Source organism: Siphateles boraxobius, unplaced genomic scaffold (genome assembly GCF_051911475.1).
Source record: "Siphateles boraxobius isolate OS27281-9 unplaced genomic scaffold, OSU_SipBor_1 66, whole genome shotgun sequence".
Taxonomy (NCBI): domain Eukaryota; kingdom Metazoa; phylum Chordata; class Actinopteri; order Cypriniformes; family Leuciscidae; genus Siphateles; species Siphateles boraxobius.
The window spans coordinates 30,214,962-30,234,923 of NW_027509193.1; the positions used below are offsets into that span (position 1 = coordinate 30,214,962).

The following is a 19,962-nucleotide window of genomic DNA, read 5'->3' on the forward strand; positions in this document are numbered from 1 at the left end:
TCAATATTAATCGAAATTTCATTTTGGGTGAACTATCTCTTTTAGACCCCATCAAGAAGACTAGGGCACTGGTTAAATATCTATTACAATACAATAAAATAATGTTGCTTGTAAAAAAAAATTATTTAGTCAGAATACACAGATATTTTTGATCGATTATAAATAAATAAAAAATATGTTCTTTACAGAGAGGGCTAACAGGAGAGATACCTTGTTGAGATAACCAGCTTTGTCTTAAAGGTAACCAACAACAAACTTACCTCAGACTTTGCTGTCTTAACAGTTGTTTAGATAGAAAAATATAAAATGTAATGACTCGATGCCCCTTTGCAGATCTGCAACATTTCCACATAATCACAATATTGCATAATATTAGTAGATACTACTACTAGTAGTATTTTGAAAGAGGGTTATTTCCAGCACCAGTAGACTGTTAAATGGCCTGTAAGTCATCTATCAATGATAACTCAAATAAATAACAATAAACTGATATTATATATCAGAAACACTATTGCAAAATAGTTGTGGTTTAGTACATTCATTCTTTAAAAATACCTTTCATACTCTCCATTCCCAGAGAATGCTTGTGATTTGTCAGCGCTCGGAGTGTCTGTGGTAAGGAAATGCTCAGAAACATCTGACGGAGAACCACACCGATCAGATTTTAGGCTTCAGTTAAAAGATAGATGTAGGGTTAGACTTCATTGCTTGAACAACATTATTTATATCAACCAATCTTTTTTTTCTCTGGTTTTAGGGAAACCATGATTTGGACCATGATTTTTCGATAGGAATGTTCCAGCAATGATCCAGGAACATTTCATGCATAAAGTCAAAGATTGTAAAGACTGGATTATTTCTGTGTTTTTTTTTTATGGCTAAGATATCAGATGTATACCTATAAGCCATTTTTCTAAAACATTACACAGCAAATGTTCAGAGTTGGTCTGACTTTAAATGGACAGCATGACACACAGTGGCTTTAATGGGACTTACAGATTCAGGCTCTAACTGAGCCACTCTCTACGGTCTCAGCATGTCTGTCATCAGTAGCAGCAGGCCGACTCCTAAACACCTGGCTGATCGATTGTGGACGCTCCCAGAGGACACAACCATCAGCTATAAAGTTCAGTGAGACTGAAGAACAGACGACAGGATGGACAAAAGCCTGTCCCAGGCCTCCCATCTGACTCCTCTGAAGCCCGACCAGTCTTTGAAGTGCTTGCAATATGTTACAGTGCTTAGGTGAGTTAAAGAGTGTAGAGGCTTATAGTATTATTGCTCAAAATTGGGCTTAGGGATTTTTCAAAACCTTTATTCCCAAGTATTAAGGGCCGTTCACAACAAGAAGGATAACTATTGCATCTCATTATAGCTCATTTGAACGTGTTTCCCCCGAACTTTGTTAATAAAACATAGTTTATTGCAAGTGTGCGATGCAGTTTAGGTCGTCTGCCACTTTAAATGCTTGAGCTCTTTAGTTGGAAAATCGCAGATCTGGCAACATTACAAATGTTTTTATAGTTCAGGAGGAAAAAATCATTTTGAAAGTGATTTCAAATTTCCAACGCTATCGTTCCTCTGTGTCGTTTATAGCCGTGGTGTGGACTGTATTCTTTTACATTTAGAAAGATTTTTAGAACCACAACTGAATCATTATCGTTGTAGGTATCGGCCTTGTTGTGTACGGGTCTTTACTCTCTTTAGCCACTGAGATCTGCATGCTCACACATTGCTGCTCTGATGTGCAATGGTAGCAGAAATAGAAAGGGGGCACACTGCTGGCTGCCAATGTGTAAATCAATATGTTTAAGTAACTCAAGAATGCCATAAACATTCCAAGGTGAAATATGGTCATGGCTCATTTGTATGGTACAGTGGAGTAACCAGCTGCGTCTCCAAGATCTTCCACAAGATTGTGTTTTGCACTAGAATCTTCTTTACAATGATTCTTAAAGTTTTAACTGCGCTTTGTAGGTTTTGAATCACTGAAATGTTTTAGTTATTGAAGAGTTTATATTTTACTATTTTCATTTTTATTCACCAATGACGTATTCAGCTGCGCTGAGCTTATGCATTCTAGTCAGTTTAGTTTCTCTTATAGTTTCACTTCTGCTGGTGTAACGGGATTGTAGATCACATCTCACTTCTCATATATATATGTGGCTGGGAAAAGATTAATCGCGATTAATCGCATCCAAAATAAAAGTTTGTGTTTACATAATATATGTGTCTTGCACTGTGTATAATTATTTTGTATATATAAATACACACACATGCATGTATACATATAAGAAAAAAATTATATTTATATATAAAAAATTTATATTTATATAAATTATAAATAAATATATACAGTATATACATGCAAATATTTCTTAAATATATACATGCACGTGTGTGTATTTATATATATACAAAATAATTATACACAGTGCACACACATATATTATGTAAACACAAACTTTTATTTTGGATGCGATTAATCGCGATTAATCTTTTCCCAGCCCTAATATATATATATATATATATATATATATATATATATACACTATTGTTCAAATTAAAGTTTGGGGTCGCTAAGATTTTTTAAATGTTTTTATAGAAGTCTCTTAAGCTCACAGAGGCTGTATTAATTTGATCAAAATATACAGTAAAAACAGTAATATTGTGAAATATTATTACAATGTAATTTCTATTGTAATATATTCAAAATTTAATGTATTACTGTGATCAAAGCTGAATTTTCTGCATCATTACTCTTGCAGAAATCTTACTTGTATGCTGATTTGCAGCAACATAAACATTTCCGAATATTATTTTTACTATCACGTTTGATCAATTAAATTAATTTCCAAAAAAGTAATTTGCTGTAATACAAGTATTGATTTCTTTTCCTTCCAAAAAGGTCAAGCGGGAACAATCACTGAAGACTTCAGTAATTGAAAAAAAGACACTGCGTATAATCTTTCCACACACCATTAAACAGCACAACCATTTGCAACTGCGCTAATAATGAAACGTTTCCATGACAACAAATCAACACATTAGAAAGAGCACCTTATAAATCACAATTTACTAATAAAAACCTTTGTGTTGAATGATCCTTACAAAATGAATCATTTAACACAAGGCTTTCTAGAAGATGGGATATTGAAATTGGACATATATATAAATATATATATATATATATATATATATATATATATATATATATATATATATATATATATATATATATATATATATACTCACTGGCCACTTTATTAGATACACCAGTTCAACTGCTCGGAAATTTTTAATCAACCAATCACCTGGCAGCAAAATAATTCATGTAGGCATGTAGATATGGTGAAGAGGATCTGCTGAAGTTAAAACTGAGCATCATAATGGGGAAGAAATGTGATTTAAGTTACTTTATATATTATTATATCTAATGTTAGTTATGATACATTAGCTTTTCAAGAGAGTGTCATTCATGCCAAAAGTTATTATGTAGCACACTGTACATCTATTTAGAGAACAATGAGAAGCATATGTGTAACACAGTATCTCAGTATGTGGTAAAGTGTTGCGCTGGGATGCTTGTTGTCTGCTGATCCAACGGCCAGTTGGCATCAGGATCACGTCTGCCTGTTGAGCCAAAGCAGGGGCCAGAGATACAAATTGGCCTGACATGACTGTAACTAAAGTCCAGAGATGGTTTGATGATGGCTGTGTCATATATCTGGTGGTTTGGCTAAAACCATTGTTGGGAGGTTTTGGCTTTGGTCTCACGTACATGTCAGCAGACAGGAGGAGATCTGGCAAAGACTTCCATCATCAGCTCATCAGGACATGCCTGCGACAGACAGATGGATGCTCTCCACTGTCCCGCTTCAGTGAAACTCACTGATGATGACAGCAGTATGAGTCATCAGACCGTGCACACTGAGCTGTCACCTTAAGAAGCAGGTAGAAAGCTTTATTTTCATGCCTGATATGTCTTTTCACACCCTTTTAAATGGAAAGATTGGCTTGTTCGATCTGAGTTTCAGTGTTCCCGCATGGCTGCTCCCGCAAGCAGAAGGCAGACTGAAATGTGTGGGGAAAAGATTTCTTGAAGCGGAGTGTATCCGCATGTCCATTTATTTTCAGTTTGAAACTGAAGCAGTGAGATTTATTTGCAATATAAGGACCATATCCTAGCACAGTAAAGCTTTCATAGTGGCACCTTGGGAAAACTGGAAATACCAGTAATCACAAGGATGCAAACCTGTAGCGCTGAAATTTAAGATTTAGTTATAGGTTTTGTTTAGAAACTCTGAATCAGAGCGACTTTGCTTTTGTCAAGACCAGTGTTTATGCATTACAAGTACCCAGAGTTATGTGATCAGTTTACTTTTTTTAAGCTAGTAACCAGAAAAAGTAACTCATTACTTTTAAATGTACAACAAAATAGCTAAGTTACATTTCAAATAATTAACTCAAGTTACTTTGTTTTCCCATTTATTGACTGATAGCTTTCCTGTACCCATGTTAGGAGCTGTACCCGCTGCGTGTGAACATGGTTGTAGTTCTAGACTAAATGTGAGCATGTATTTATTCATCTCACTTCCACAAAAAACAATTTATTCCTCAAAATGAATAAAAACGTTGAAATGCTAAATATTACGCAAACCTGCAATAATTAAATATGGTAAACAACACAAATATACTTTATGTATTTAATCTCACTTTATTACCCAATGTCTTTTCTGCTGACCTTCCTTCAAAAATATCAAGCAGCACAGCATTTTTCAACATTGCTAATATAATAATAAATGTTTCTTGAACATCAAATCATCCTATTAAAATGATTTCTAAAGGATCATGTGACACTGAAAACTGGAGTAATGAAGCTGAAAATTCAGCTTTGACATCACATGAATAAATTGCATTTAAAATAAATAAATAAATAAAAATATATAAGAAAAAAAATTATATATATATATATATATACATATACATAATTACTATTTTGATGCTGTATTTTCAAATAAATGCAGCTTTGGTGAGCATAATAGAAAAAATCTTAGCAACCTATTCAAAAACATGAACACCCCCCAAGCTTTGAAGGTTGTGTATTTTGTTAGTTTTTAATGATTTAATTGGTAGAATATTTATTGAAATTTAATCTAAAATTTATTTAAAAGTATACACTTCACAAAAGCCCAAAAATAAACTATTGTCCTGGCACAATTCTAAAAAATATATATATTTGTAAAAAGGCGGGTCTGATTTCTGTATGTAGCCTATATATATATATATATTTTTTTTTTAAATTTTTAAGAGAAGAAAACTTGAATTTGATGGTGCATGTGTTTGTTTATGTGACATTCATGTGGTAATTGTATGCAGATGTCCCTACTAAATATTCAAACAGGCAGATTGTTTCCCTCTCTAGTTTCACAACAACACCTGTTCAGCTCAACGGTTCACAGGGCGGCAGCGGGAAATGATTTGCTGTGGTACTTTTAAAACATGCATAGCTTGCATCAGTATCTGCCTCATTGTTTTATGTGTCATATTGTAGCTGGCCAAGAGATAGTTCACTCAGAAATTAAAATGCTACTCACTCGCATGTCTTTCTGATTCATGAACGAATCATTCGATTGAGTCAGATCTTTTCAATGAATTGGTTATTCTAAGTTCACAAAAACGAATGATTCATTCACGAATCAGACTGATTTGGTTATCATTGACACAATGATCCAGTCACAGCGGTTAACAACTCACTGGAGGGGAAGATTATCAGTGAATAACGATTTTGGTCTTTTCATCACAGAAAGATATCGAATGACTAGTGCATGAGTAATATGCACATTTATGGTATTTTTGTGCCCATTTAAAGTTTAAAAGCCTCACTGCTCTTTGGGACTAACTGTTTGGAAAAGAATGACAATACCATTCTTCTTTTGTGTTCAGTGGAAGAAAGAACGTTATACAGGTTTGGAACAACATGAAATGAAAGGTGAGTAGTGGACAGATGTAAAATTGATATCTCTTTAAGGACAAGGAACATAAAAATGTCTTGTGAGCTGCGCAGTTTTACATGATAAAAACAAAACACCTGACATCCTGCTAATACCCATAATATTTCCTTTAGGCCAACCTCTTTATTTTAAGTGAAATGGGTTTAAACGTTAAGCAGTGTAGGAAAGCTACTCCAGCCTCTGGCTAGGTAAGTTCAAACAAACCCTGGCTGAAATATGAGGTCAGATAATAGAGACCGTGGGAGTGTTGTTTTCTCTGGCATACTCTGCTCTGTTTGCCTCACAGAACCTCTGCTAAATTTAACCCTATATTTTTGTCAGCTGACATGCAGATCCAGGCGTTACTCATCGGAGCCTCCATAGTTTCTTTCCCTTTTTTTCCTTCATTCAAAGTTCCCTCTCCTCCTGCTTCTCCCTCTACCACCTGCTCGCTGTCTTACTCATGTATCTCATCACATTTTGCTTTGTGATTCTTTGAAACTCCTTTCTGACAGCTCTTTTCTGATTCAAAAAGTTCAAAAGATGCTGTATTTTCTGTGACACAGACTCCTGAAATAATACTCTGTCTAATATATCTTATTCTTGGTTGAGCGACTCTGCTATTTCAGGAGAATGGGGACATAAACATTCTGGCAGTAAAAATTTTTTCGATGTTGTCAGATTTTACTTTAGCTGCACTGCTAAAATGGCTTAATTTTTTAATTAAAAACTTTAATACTGTTGCAACTTGCTGACTTCAGAAAGATGTATGACATTTGAATACACAACCACCCATATTTACATGTCAACTGCCAACTCAGGACCTGTTTACACAATGACTAAACTAAAAACAGAAAAAATTGTATGCGTTTTGGCCGTTTTTTTTAATTGACAACAGCGTTTTAGGGGCCTGAAAATGCAAACTTTTGAAAATGTGTTTCAAAGTGCAAGTTTTTGAAAACAATACAGAAAAAAAAAATCTGTGAAAACTACAAAAACGTGAATTTGTGAAACCGGTGACGTCATGCGCATGCATATCATGTGTTCAGTCTATAGCTGCGCATTGTTTCTTTACAAAGTGATATCACCAACTACTGGCCTGGCTGGCATGACTAATACAGCACTTTTAGTCATTTGACAACTTTGTTGTCTGTACGCGAATAACGCAAAGGAAATACTTTTCCGTTTTTATTAGGCTACATCATTGTCATGTAAATGTACACTAAGTGTAATGAGAAGTTGACTGTAATAATTTATACAAGATGTTTAAATCTCAATCTCCTCCTATAGTTTTTTGATTAGACGATTGTTGTATGAGAAGCCAGACTGCAGGACTGTGCATCAAATCTTCTGAAACTGCCAGAATTTCATCTGAGATCGCAATGGTAATTAATGGGCAGTCTGCGAACATGTCAAACTAGCGATCAAAGACTACAGATTTTGGCCTGATCAGAGAAATCTTTTAGGATTCACACAATTTGTCTCAGGCAGCCAAATTGTAGCTGTGTGAGCATCATCAGAGATTGTGGATCATTTTGCACACTGTATGTCTTCGGAGCTCAAGCACACACACCCCTAAGTAACAGTTGTGTATTCTCAACAGTTGTGTAGCCTAAAACTTTGACTTTTTGGAATTTTTTAAAGTATAAAAATCAATCTCTTATCACAAGCCATTGCGTTATGCATATTGCGATTTGTACGTTTGTAATAATATTTCAGTAACTGTGATATATCGTGCAGTGCTTGTACTATTATTCCAAACACGGAAAAAAAGATATAATTGTAAAATTTGAACAAATACGCCAAACTTTCTGCTTCCTTCAGAAGAGGTGTTAGGAGCTTTAGGGAAACCTTTTTGGAACAATTACTTTTTGTGAATCCAATCGGAGCCGCAAGAGGGACAAAAAGTGCACACTTCATCTTTGATAGAGCCTGGTGTGGTTTGTAACTACTTTCTAACTGATAGAGGATCAGCTCTTCACATTGATGGAGAGGGTGTGAAATTTCTGTGGCTTTCAAGATTGAGACACAGTGGATTTAGCCAACGTGAAAACTTCTACATGCAGTTTTCTTTCAGCTCTGTTCTCCTTTAGTCCCACCTGCTTTATCGCAGCTCTACACATTTTTGTTGAGCTGTGAGAAAGAGAAGGCAAAATTAGGATCTGCCACAATATTCCCACTTTGTTCCAGGTCATCGTGCCAAAAGATAGTGTTTATTCTTTCTCACTCTCACCACCTGGCATTGTGGGATAACTGTTAACGCTCTCCACTGAAAGCCAAGAGAAAGCAGGATGAAAGATCCCTCAAGGGAAATATCTCTCCCTAGTCAAACTCAATTTCTTTAATTAAACCCGTCGTAATTTAAAGCTTATTAATGTTTAAAGGGACCCTTGCGGTGTTGTGTGGGAAGGTGTCAGGTGTGTTGCGGCTCTGCTGTAGGGAGAGGCGGGATTATTCGGGATATTTTGAGTGTGGTTTCCGCGGCTCATGTGGTCCTGCTCTAAAAGCCAAACAGCTGGCAGACACGCTCATGCTTATTCATTCGTCTGCTGGGGGCTCCCATGGAAAGGAGGTAAACAATATTGCATGAATGTGGGGTCAAATGTTACATGCAGAAATATGAGGTGAACACGACCAGAAAAACTGCTTTCCTTATCTTGTGATACCTGTTCTTCTTCCTTTAAACTGTCATTTCTGTTGGGATGTTATTTAAATGAAACCTCTCTTTTCCATACAGTTCATAGAAACCCTGTTTGTCAAGCTCTAAAAATAAATAATGCTCTATTTTCTAAGTCTTCTAAAGCAATTCGAAGCTTTTGTGAGGAACAGACCAAAATCCAAGTCGTTTTAGATCCTAAATCACATTCACAACCAATTTCAGATCACCTATCGTGCCAAGCTCGACACCGCAAAATATCATGGGATTTGTCATGTGCCGTAACTGAACACAATGTGCTGGTTTGAAAATGTGAGATGGGATGAAGACTGAGAGCTGCAGTGGACTTGATGATTGTCTTTGAATTATGAGCTGTGTGGTCCATGATATGCTCTTAAAAATAAAGATAATTTATCAGCATCGATGGTTCCATGAAGAACCTTCAACATGCATAGAACCTTTCCATTCAATTAAAGGATCTTTATAGTGGAAAAAGGGTTATTTAATTGTTTCAAATTTTCTTAACACTAATATAAAAAGTTTTTTTTTAAGAACTGTTCACTGAAAGGTTCTTTCAGGAACCCAAAATTGTTCTTCTGTGGCATTGTTTTGAAACCCCACTGTTGGAACCTTTATTTTGATTTTCATAAAAACCACAGCATTTGGGTTTGGAACAACATGACGGTGAGTAAAAAATGACAGAGTTGTTTTACAAGGGCTGAACAAAATTCCTTTTCTACTCCTGGACTCTCCTGACATGCAGCTGTAGAAGATTATGTACACCAGTAAGGATTGATTGATTGATTGACCACAGTAAGTGCCCTGACACAGTTACAGCCTCCTTGACAGCAGTCTACCATTAGACAGCTGCAATTAAGCAGGAAGAGAGAGCGGTCTGGACTTTACTGATCTTTTTCTTATCTCACTGAGGAAGAGGTCTGTTTAACTGACACATTTCTCCCTGTTCCATCTTTAACCTGTTGTTTGAATCATACAGTGCAGCATTGTTTTCCTACTACAGTTTATAATGAATCATTAAGGTGAATCATTCACTTACTCTCTGTACTAAAAAAGTACAAAAGCTGTCTCTGGGTTGGTACCCTTTCAATAAGGTACTAAAATATACCATTTAGGTACTAATCTGTACACTTTAGGTACTAAGACAATAAAAATGCACACTTTAGAGGGTAAATAAGGTACAAAGGTGTACCTTTGGGAAGATACGCCCCAGTAACAGCTTTTGTACCTTTTCTTCTGAGAGTGGCCAACCCCTGTGCTTTTCTTAAGAAAAATGTCTCAATGTTTTTGTCCATACAGTCAATGGGGTTCAATGTTTTTGTCCATACAGTCAATGGTTCAAAGTTTTTGTCCATACAGTCAATGGGGTTCAATGTTTTTGACTTTCATTATATGGGCAAAACCTTCAAAATTTCTTGTTTCGTGTTCCACTGAAGAAATTGGGTGAATAAATGATGACAAAATACTTATTTTGGGGTGAACTATCCCTAATTTGCTTGTAGTACAGTTACAAAAGACTGGATTTGCTGGACAGAAGATTTATGATGAGTTCATATTTAAAAAATGTGGATTGTGAGGTTTGGTTAGACAAAATGGTGAGTGTGGAATGTAAACGGCTGTTCTTGTGTTTGATTACTGTTTTACCATAATGACATGGTTTGATGCCAGTGGTGTGTGAGGGAAGTAACATGTGACCGAAGTGGACCACAGGCTATTGCATCAGCAGAGTTTCTGATACATGAAGAAAAGATAGACTCCTAGAATCAACTATTTATTCTTTTTGTCTTATACTTACAAAGCGATTTTCATTGCATTTCAAGGTACACATTTACATTATTATCAGTGCTTGCTTTCCCTGGGAATTGAAACCATAACCTTGGCGTTGTAAGCGCCAACGCTCTACTGTTTGAGCTACAGGAAAGCTTACAGTCTTACAGTCACCAGATCCAGATCTGTTAAGATGTTTGCCTAGCCAATGTTTTCCTAGCTTAAAACTGGAATTAACATAGAAAGCAAACATAGACTGTCAAAATGTAAACATATTTGATACTGAGGAGGACTGCTGATGGAGATTACTGAGAGTTTATTATTGGATAATTATTTTGTAGTGTACATTTTCTGTTGATTAATCGTGACAATTATTGTGTTGTGATTGAGAATGATGAATGGGACAGCAGAGGGAGACGATGAGAGTTCATGTTCTATAACTTCTGTAAAAAAAAAAAAAAAAAAAATTATATATATATCTGAGGACCCTTCATTTCACCTCTTTTTCAATCACTTAAAGAAGCCGTATGTAAGATTGTGGCCAAAGCTGGTACTGCACTCACTTTCAAATTACTGTAGAGCGGTGTATCCCCTCCCCCTCCTCCCGGACTCGAGGTTGCCAGATAGGCTGCAGGATCCAGCAGGAACGTAGGCTGCTACAAGAAGCTTTATCTGTTAATTATGTTTATGCTTCAAATGACAGATGTTTTGCTAAGTAATTATATATCGTAAAAATGTACTAATGGCGATTAGCCAAATATAATCGTAAAGATGTACGCTCGAATGTGACAGTACATTGTTAGAACAGTAGCTGTTAGTCTAACTCTGTCATTAACGTATGTACAAGCACAAGCCTGTCACTGTGTGTAACCGATATCAAAGATACAGCTATTCATTTAGCTGACGTTCTAAGTGAAAGCTACCAGCTGTATTTTTTAACTTACCCTGCAGTTCACGTCTATAACGCTAAAATATGTGATGTGAAAGATTACATGTCCTTCTATTATTTTTGGCTGTAGAACTTGCATGATAAACAAAAATGGCCGTGCTAATGTTGTTTTCCTCAGCGTCTCAGCATACTGACAGAGAAACGGGCTCTGATAATGCATTGCTAATGTTAGCAATGACGACTCGCCCTTTTTATTACCCAAACAATTCCTTACCTTTTCAAGTCGATGACCCACCTCCTCCATATGAGCTAACGTAATGTTACTTTGCACGAACATGCATAACTTTGTTCGACTGTCGTGAATATTTGAAATGTCCATTAACATCAAGTACAAGTTAGCCAAAAATAGAGAAAAATCATAGTTACCTGTCCAGGAGAAAATTAGCAACATTAGCGTCTGTCTTCAAATTCTTCTCCGTTTTCAGCCGTCTCCATCTTTCAAAGGCATCTCCTATACAGATCCTTGTTTTATTTCGGACTTTGTCACAAAGAATGTATGATTCATAACAAGGTTTTTTTGGTTTCGCAACGTTAGACATTTTTTTTATCCGATTCCGACACGTTTGTAGCTGCAGCTGTGGTAACTAGAGCAGAGCTGTAGTCCAGATGGCGCAACACTACTGACTTCGTGATTGGTGGAGGGTGGCGCATCAGACCAAAACACAACATGACAACATCAACATCAGTTGAAGGCTGCAACTTCACTTTTTAAATGACAATATCCTAGCCGGACTACTGTTGTCAGTGATATAAGTATTTGAAATGAACATGATTTCTTAATGTCTAGTGACATATCAGGGCCATTTTATGATTAATTGAAATACATTTCTTACATACAGCTCCTTTAACTTTCATGTGTATGTCTGAAGAATATCAAGTTGTCACTCTCCATATGTCCTTTCTTTTTGCCCTCAGTAATTCAGGGCCAATCGTGAGGACTTCTGAAGTGAGATTTGCTCCTGTGGCTTTGTGGACAGTTAACACCAGAGGAAATCGTTTATGGCTTGTCTGACTCTGTGTTCCTCTGTTGTAAGTGGGTCTTGTGCTCAGTTCTTTTATCTGGGACTGATTGATGGGGTTTCCACAGAGCTTGAGTGCTCTCCCAGCTTCAGTACTGCAGTTTAATCGGAGGCCGCCCGTGCCTTGCCCTAAGACCTCCCTCTGCCTCTTCTGTGACCCACAGGAGTATTCCAGAATCTATTCCTTACTACTGGCCCATGGTAGAGCAATCAGATGTTCCCCATGAGCCTCCTACATCATAATGAGCATTTCATACATTTGGGTTCTGTCTGTTTTTTTTTTTTCAGCCAGGTAAACTTAACCTGGAAATTCTGTCATTATACACAAAACAGAGATGTTAAGCAGAATATCCAAACTGCCCTTTTTAATATAAAAAAAATGGATGGTGATTTATACTGTCAAGCTCTAATGAGAAAAAATATGTTTATACAAGTCTTCTGAAGCCTTAGCTTTGTGTGAGAAAAAGACTGAACTTTTAATTGTTTAAAGGCGACAGAGCCCCTGAGTGGACATGATGGAAGTATATATATATATGTGTATATTTATATATATATATATATATATATATATATATATATATATATATGTATATATATATATATATATATATATATATATGTATATATATATATATATATATATATATATATGGACGGTTCACGAGTTCACACTTACATATAATTAAATAGGTTATGTGTATTTAGCATGCTGTCCAAGGGGAGGGCTTCGAGCTCAGAATTTGTCCCAAACCAGAGTACTCCCCTCATCCCAGGCTGGGATAGGAATAGTTAGAAGTGAGGAGATGGGGTGGTGGAGGGATGCTGGAAAACTGTCATAGCGAATGCAAAGGTTATTGGGGAACAGAAAAGTATTCACATATATTATTTTTCCCTCCCATCTTATTTTTTTTTACCATCACCATGTCCCTTTTTGCACTTCATCTTAACGCTTTGCACGTTACAAATCTTCTCCTGCGTATTTCTAAAATCTGAAACTAAAAACCTTCAATAGCAATGTTTTTTGGTACCAAGATGCACAAGAACCAATAACGTTTGACATCATATAAAGCTCTTGAAAAGCGTAAAGTGTCTCAAAGATGCATGCAAGCATGAATGACATTTGAAAGCCATGTAAAGATTTTCTTGAGCCACATAAAAGTGCAGCTTAGGCATTCTGCAAAATGTCTCCTTATAGAGGTTTGGAATGATATGAGGGTTAGGAAATTATGACTCTGGGTAAACTATCCCTATACATTTTCTTCCACATCAGGGCACAAACATAGTTTGGTCACCAATATGTTATTATTTATATATATTGTATGTTTTAGGGTGTGTTCACACTTGGCAGGTTTGGTTTGATTAAAAGGAACCCTTATTGCTCTGTTAGTGCGGTTCCTTTAATTGTGAGAATAAGTGTGAACGCTGCCATCCGAATCCTGGTACCTGAAAAGATGGGTCTCGGTCCACTTCTAAATCAACTATGGTGTGGTTTGATTGAAATATTAACGCAACACGAATCAAAGACATGTAAACGAATCAAAAACAGGACATGATGTCACCAGATGCGACTGCATGTAATGTTGTACATGATCTGCCATCCACTGGCAGTGCAAGAAAGGTTGGATGTGTGACATTTGCCCTCGTGGTGCCAAAGCCACAGCGCTTGTCGCAACTCACTTGTTGTATTGACTGGCTGGCCCAGACCCAACATTTAACTCTAAATCCCAAACCTGTTCTAAGGTTTAGTGTTTGTTGATGAACTTGCTGATACCTGCCATATTCCCCATGGTCTAGGACAAAGGCCCAGGTCTGATAGAAAAAATTTAACCGTCATGAGAGGATTTTCTTTGGCCAGACTGCAATATTCTGAGAAATATACCTGGATTGTGTACTTGTCATCACCGTTTGAATCCAAACCCTTTCAGCAACTAAACCTTTCCACTCAAAGGCTCCCTATGGATGTAAAATTGCACAGAAAAAAATCTCCACCATAAAGAAGAAGCTTTTTGAACTGAAAAACAGCCGTTTGAAATGCTTGTGTGTTATTTTTAAATGTGTACTTCAAAAAGCAGTAATATGACTGGTTTTGTTTTCTGTGCAAGTTGGTGAAAATCACTCTTATATAATTAGCAATGACCTGCACCCCACTCTGTGTAAAACATATGCAGGGGCACCGCTAGCAATTTTGGGCCCTATGAAAGAATATGAGGTTGGCATCCATCGTCCATCTACCGCATCCATTCCATTAAAAGAATCGATCTCTGGGAGCCCCAAAAGTGCTTGGGCCCTTAGAATCGGCCTAACTCCCACCCAACCCCCCTTCCCTCCCTTAGCGGCACCTCTGAGTTACGGTTTCTACAAAGTTGATGCAGGCACTGATCAGGACAATCATATTCTTCTTCTCCATTCATGCATGATTTTATGTGGACAGACAATCAGGTAATAAGGCCATGTGGATAACTGAACACGCAAGCCTTAGAGGCACTCTGGAAAGTCCCTGAAGGCAAATACGGGAAGAATCTCAACAATGTCGTATGAGAAAATGGAATGCTATGCAGGTCAATGCAGTCTCTTTGTCTTGAGTTTGAACTCTGGAGTTGAGGAGGAACCTGCTGTCCAGAATTAAAACATCTCTCTGCCTGATTCTGCTGTTTAAGGGCCGAAAGGGAACTGACATCAGAATGGATATTTCCCAGATTGACAAATCAAGACAAGCACAAATGCTTCTTTATTTTGTTGTGTAGTCATTACTCGTTGGATGCTTGAGGAATTTAAGGGAACTAGGGTGAGTTTGTGAATTTTAGTTATGCTTCCCTGATTAATCATTTACTAAAACATTCAGTGAAGATAGTGTGTGGTTTTGTGAATGCAGTTTTATATCCATAATTCTCTTTAAATACAGCCTCTTCTTTTCTAAATAAATCCTTGTCCCATTTTATAATCCCCTGGTGGCTTAGTTTAATGTCATAATTTAACAACAGTGTTATGGCTGCCAATGCATGTTGTTACATTTGCTTTCACACTTTGCGGAAAACTCTCAGTGAAATTAAGTATGTATGTAACACGCCATACACTGCAGAAATTGTATGTATTTAGTATGTATTTAGTATGTATAAATGTATGTATTAGACTTGTAAATGAGTCTGGATGGGCACCTGAAATAAACACCATTGGACTTGCTAAAACAAAAAGAAAGGCTACAGTACGCATTATGCAACTATAAGCATTTCCGCTACTCTGGTCCAAATGCCTATACCATATAAAGAGCCTTATGGGGGCCACAGAGTAATGGTGAATGAAAAGCAGTGTGTGAATTTGAAGTGGTGGTGGTGACAGTGGTGCTGTTGAAAGAATAATTGCATCACATTTTCAATCAATGAGTCCCTACAAGTGCATTAATTACTAGTTGCTGAGTGTTACTTGCTCATGCCCATCCCGTGAATGATCTCCAGTCCTCTGTCCTTGACCATTCTTTCCAACTGGTTCCAGGTGTAGCCCATCTTGGTGATGTCAGCCTTAAGGTCACGTCACCATGTGTTTCTTGGATGGCCTCTTCTCTGCTTTCATTGGGGGTTCCACTTCAATGCCTGCCTATTGCTGTTGGTTGGCACCTTGGCGGATTACGAAGGTTGTGCCCTATCTTCTCTAACTGATTTCTTCTTCAGCAGGGAATTGGTGTGTTCTTTCCCAAAGGTTGGTATTACTGATGGTGTCAGGTCAGCGGATCTGCAGAATACTTCTGAGACAGTAGGTTTGGACCTTCCTAATGGTCATATTGGTCGTCCTCCAGGTTTCAGCTCCATACAGCAACACTGACTTAATGTAAAGTTGAATAGTCGGATCTTTGCTGCCAAGGTCAAGTCTCTGGGGCTCCAGATGTTCTTGAGCTGTATGAAGGCCACTCTTGCTTTGCCAATCCTTGCCTTGACATTTGCATCTGTGGCGCCCTGTTGGTTAATGATTCTGTGCAGGTAGGTGAAGAACTGGACTTCATCCAGGGGACTTCCATTCAGAATGAATGGATCCCTGCTTGTGGATTTTATCTTGAGAATCTTAGTATTATCTCTGTTAACGTTGAGGCCAATCTAAGATTGAATAGTTGTTTGCTGAATGTATGGGTTTTATACATTCCTTATTGCGGTGCAGTACGGAATTGAATGAGTCCACAAGATAATCTCAAAGGATTCAAACACTAGACACTTAACAATATCAGTTTTTTGTAACAAACTTGGTGAAAAATTCACACAAAAAAAAATCCAACTTTTAACTCACAGACCAACAAACACAGAGAGGTGGAGTGATACAGAAAGTGAAAAGACCCAGTTCTGTTGGACTGTATATTAGCACTCTTCGAATGCTGGTCGAGCAAATTCGAGAGCTGCACATATAACTGATAAAAAAAAAAAAAAAATTAAACTAAAAACAGTCCATTTCAATGTTACCACATGAAAAAAAAATTAATGTAGCCTACAAAATGTGCATTTGTCTATACTGTGTATGCCTACTGTTAATAGTAAGCTAACTGAAATAGTATGAGTAGCCTAATATTTTATTTATATAAATATAGAATATTCTTCTATTAGAAAGAAAGAAGTCCGTGTAATTTCTCAAGTGTGTCATGAGTTCTGAACGTCTGATCATGTGCTCATCCACACCCCTTTATCTAAATGAGTTTCTGTCACAAACCGCAGTCAGTTCATGTTTAAACCCATACAGCAACTTAAACAACTACTCAACAAATCACACCACTGTAATAACAGTTGAGAGGAATTCATGAACTCTTGTCCTGTATTTAACAGACTTCTATGCTTAGTCATGGCTGTACAAACACATACACACACACACACATACAGTACGAGTCTCTGCGCCTCCCCGTGTGTGTGTACGCGCACCAATCGGCCACGCACTTGCCAGACTCTTGGTCGAAACGGGCGGGGCTCCCGGTTTATGAAACTGAATTACCGGCAGACAAAAAACTAAACTTACCGCTTCTCGCTGTGTGTCGTGAGTGCGTGGGAATGTACTCGCTGCTGCGTGGGAACAATCACATGACCGGCTCTACAATGTCTTAACATTGGATTTTATCACCGAGAGCCTCAAGACTGAGAGACTTTGACATCTGCAGCTGTTTATCTTTTGCGCTGCTTTTTAACGTTGGACTAAATGAAATAAAGATAGCCCACACCCTCGATAATTCACAGGGATCTGGAGATTTCAGCTGTTAATATTTCACCCCGTTTCGAAGTGCTTGTGAATCGAATAAGGGTAGGTGATCTTTTCTTTCCTAACGATTTATTTTCAGTCTTTCCTGTGTAGGTTAATATACGCCAATACCGGTGCGTCCTGAGATCAAATCGATACATTTATAAATGTGTCATACTGCATCTTAGCCTACAGTTTTAAAGAATATGGTTTCTTACCATATGGTTTAATATGTTTGGTGTATTTCAATTCTGAATGATTTTCAGGATGTGTTGCTTAACGTTAAATACCCGAACTTGAACTTGATGTTAGCAGTTTTAAATCACGAGACGTACGTTTGCATGTCGTGGAGGCGCGTGTGCTGTTTCCGTGTTTACGACTTCATCCTATATAGTCCAGTTTACTTGATAGCTATATGCTTCATCCCCGTATCCAGTGATATTACAAACCTCATGGTGATTTGCAGGTCTTGTTGCCTCTATAGGTAGCTAAACGCTGCATAGGTTGTCAGAGGGACACTCTTTCTGATACGAATAATCAGTGTTAGTGTGTATTCCATAAATACTACTAATATAATTTCACTTATTTCCTGCACTGGCCACAGTGACGTCTGTTCGAATGTTATTGATGCCCTGCATCAATGGTCAAATATTATTATTTTTTATTTTTTATCAGCTGATTGTTGATTATCTGTATTTTATGCAGTCTGTTCAAAACCAAATGCCACTGCTGGTGATTGTATACGTTGCCCTTTTTCATGTGGGGTTCTGGTAAAGCCGCAGTCACACATGACTTTGAGCGCGCAAGATGTTTTTATAAATCACAAATGAAAATTCAGAAATGTTAATTAATTAGTAGGCTATTTAATGGATTAACTTATGCATATTTATTAATAGTAGGCCTATTCGGTTTGTGTCGCCTGCTTGTCATCCTCCCATGCAGTTATAAGTCATTGCTGTCAGTGAACACTCTGCAACATATTTTACATACAGGTAAACAAATACAAAATTTTAGATTTTTTTTTCCAATAATGAGTTTTCTAAAAACTTGTAGGTGCATTTATCTCTATAAACTTGAATGAATCTGTTGTCCCTATGGTTCATCTTCCTGCTTTGTTGTCATAACAGTTGTAAAGTTGGTGACTCATTGAAAACAATCTCAGTATTTGTTTACCTGTATATCTTTAAAATGCATTGCAGAACGTTCACTGAGAGCAGTAACTTATATGGCATTAAACCAGTATTTGGGATGGTTCATTACAAGCAAAGCGACTTACATAATCAATTACTTATTTCAAGTAAATAGTAAAGTAACGCATTACTTTTAAATTTCTAACAAAATATCTGAGTTACTTTTTCAAATAAGTAATGCAGTTTACTTATTTGACTGACACCTCTCCCGTCCCCATGTTGAGTGAAATCGAGAGTAATGGTGTGTTCAAGTCCTCCTGGGAAGTTTCGTATTTACAAGGTGGGAAGTCGTGTTTACTATCTCAGGTGCTTTCAAGTCACTTTCATCGGAGCAAGAAGGCGATGCACCATCTCTTAATTAACAGCTCAAAAATGCATCAAGGTTTTCAACTCTTCTTCTATATAATGAAGAACAAAGAATGTGCATCAGATGTGTTTTGCTTTTTAATGTTTTTAATTAATTTATGAAGCCACTATTAACTTTAAATATTCATAATAATAATTATAATACCTATAAATATTGTGGTATTCCGCCATGTTTCTCATTGACACGTGACATATCCCCAACTCGTAAACATCGGGGCTTAAAGGAAATCCTGAACATCCCAGTCGTTCACAATCTTTCGATATGAATTGAACGTGCAGAGATGTTGTGTGTGCTCTGTGTGAACATGATGGTTATTGTAGTTCTATAGTAATTTGAGCATGCATTTACTCATCTCACTTGCACAAAACTGATTCTGTATTCCTCAAAATAAAAAATAAAAAAACAGTGAAATGTGCAAACTCAGAATATGACATAAACCTGCAATAATTAAATGTTAAATAACACAAATATACTTTGTATTTAATCTCACTTTATTATCCAATGTCTTTGCTGCTGACCTTCAATGATCCAATTCAAACAAAAATGACGTTAAACATCACATATGTTTTTTTTGTTTTTGTTTTTTGTATCGCTGAAGCAAGTGTTGAACTTTGGTCTCCTGCATCTTATTCTTCTGTGATCCAGAATGACAGCACAGCTGAAAGGTTTGACCTGTGCCCTCTACTTTACAGGAGTGAATTTACATTTCCTTCAGCCTAAGGCTTATTCCTTTCACTTACTGTGTGAAAGGGCCTTTTAATTTGCCAAAAATAGAACTTTACACATTACTTTGCATGAAAA

General features: G+C 37.0%; 1 protein-coding gene across 5 annotated transcripts in view; it reads left to right on the plus strand.

Moving 5' to 3' along the window:
- rhbdf1a (rhomboid 5 homolog 1a (Drosophila)) overlaps positions 1 to 19,962 on the plus strand; it is a 73,586-nt gene that overhangs the window by 2,268 nt on the left and 51,356 nt on the right. For 2 of the 5 annotated variants that reach the window (XM_077213449.1, XM_077213451.1), the window contains exon 2: positions 758 to 1,245. The gene's annotated coding sequence lies outside the window, so the exon portion shown is untranslated. Of the gene's footprint in view, positions 1 to 757; positions 1,246 to 17,100; positions 17,668 to 19,962 lie in introns of those variants that run through there. The other 3 variants (XM_077213446.1, XM_077213448.1, XM_077213450.1) reach the window with 2 other exon arrangements.